Here is a 2,145-nt window from a genome sequence, read left to right on the forward strand (position 1 = left end):
TCTGGCTCATGTGGTCACTCTTGCTGTGGTCCAAAATTAAACTTCTTTACCACAGCATAGTAACAACCTTTGGAAGGATCCTCTATCAGACTCTCAGTGGTTTTTTTCTTTATTCAAGAGCAGTGAGAGCAGGATAGAGTTGCACAAGAACCACCTCCATACTCCTGTCAACACACCTTATCACACCTTATCACAAAATTTGCTTTCATAAGAAATCTTAAGACCAGAGCAATGGCATTCTGATAACAAGGTCCACCTCTCTACCATTTTCTAATCCTCTGACCTTGCAGCAACACGACTCCCTAACTAATGTCATTGTGACAAGGGTCATAGGCAGAAAAAAAGAGTGTCATACTTAGTTAGGGTTTCATTGCTGTGAAGAGGAAAACATTTAACTGGGGCTGGCTTACAGTTTCAGAGGTCTTGTCCATTAGCATCATGGCAGGAAGCACGGACGCAGCTTGCAGGCAGACATGGTGCGGGAGAAGCCAAGAGTTCTACATATTGATCTAAAAGCAGCAGAAGAGGACTGTCCTATACACTAGACCCAGCTTGAGCACAGCAGATCTCAAAGCCCACCTCCACAGTGACACACCTCCTCCAACAAGGCCACACCTACTAATAGTGCCAGATACCATGGACCAAGCAATCAAACACTTAAATCTATTAGTGCCATACCTATTCAAACCACCACAGAAAGGCTTCCAAAGTTATTCAAGCCTATTCAATTCCGATGTACATAGGCCATAACATACCCACCTGATGGTCTTAAGGAAACACTGGCCCCATTTTGATCTTCGGCTTTAACTGAAAACTGATAGGTAACAACTACAGAAGACAGGAGGTCCATATGCTCATAGATAAACATTAGAGAAACCAGAATTGTTAAACACGCAGGTGTCTCTTCATATGAAGACATACGCATGTCTGTTTTTATCCAAGAAGGCTGTGAGTGGGTGTTGTTTAATAGCCCGGTTATCTTTTGCTGTTCTGTAAAGCCAGGCCTCACTTGAATCCTCCTTATTCTGAACATTGTTTCTCACCCCATAGAACCCATCCTTACGAAAGAGGCAGCTTGTCCTTTGCAAAAGAGGTTTACTATTACGCTTATTATAAGTGATTTTCCTCTAGTCCCTTCATACTGATTATTGTTTCCCAGTCAGTTGTTTCTCAGTCCTTTCTTGTGGAAGAGGTCTCAGGTACCTTACTGAAGACATGTCCTTTACAAAGGAGTTGTGGTATAACCGTGCCTCGAGCTTTGTTGTGATAGTTGTCATGTGGAAACCTGTTTTTCCGAGCTTGTACTGTCTTTCAGTGTGTGAACAATGAATGGCTCGCAGTCAGACTCTAACAGTTTGATCCAGCATTGCTAAGTAAGTCATGCCGAGCGGGGTTTCCGTCCTGATGCTCACAGCTTTTATCTCTGATGGTAGAGGTGCTTACAGGAACCCCACATTCTACCTCTACTGTCTTTCCTTCTTTTTCCACAATCCTGAGGGCCCAGAAGACAGAATATTCCATCAACTCCTTGTACTCTGGACCAAAAGAATCATCTTTACTATCCTGGATGAAAATCAACAGTGAGAGTCCTCCAGTGTTAGAAAAAAAATTTCTGGTCCTCAAAAGCCTGGATCTCAAGTCCCAGCTTTGTTCAAGGGATAGCAAGCTTGCTAAGGTTCATGTCGAGAGCTGAATGTTATTTGTCACTACAAGTGTCTTCCGTAACAAGCCTAACTTTAATCCTTCTTTTCCTCCAGTCTCTGTCACTCGCTGTCTCTTTTATGCCTATAAATAAAAGCTGTTTTGTGAAGAAAAGGAAAACGTCATGTGCATAGAAACGTGCATTGCAAAGTATAATCGTCGTGTTTTAAAATAGGAACCCAAAGACACAAATCCATTAGGGTAAAGCATTCAGAGTGATTTTCATTTCCATTTATCCTGATATCTACAGTTAAACAGAACAACACTTGGTGGGGAGTGAGTAAAGTCACAGAAAACAAACGACACAAAGCACTTGGCAGACAAGTTTTGAATCATCACCCACACATTCTTTGACTTCCTCACATCCTTGCAGGACGCAGTTTGCTGTTGCCTTTTGTTGATTAAAACTGTTCAATAATTGGCCAACACAGCACTGTAATGTTA

This window comes from Rattus rattus, chromosome 5 (genome assembly GCF_011064425.1).
Source record: "Rattus rattus isolate New Zealand chromosome 5, Rrattus_CSIRO_v1, whole genome shotgun sequence".
Classification (NCBI taxonomy): domain Eukaryota; kingdom Metazoa; phylum Chordata; class Mammalia; order Rodentia; family Muridae; genus Rattus; species Rattus rattus.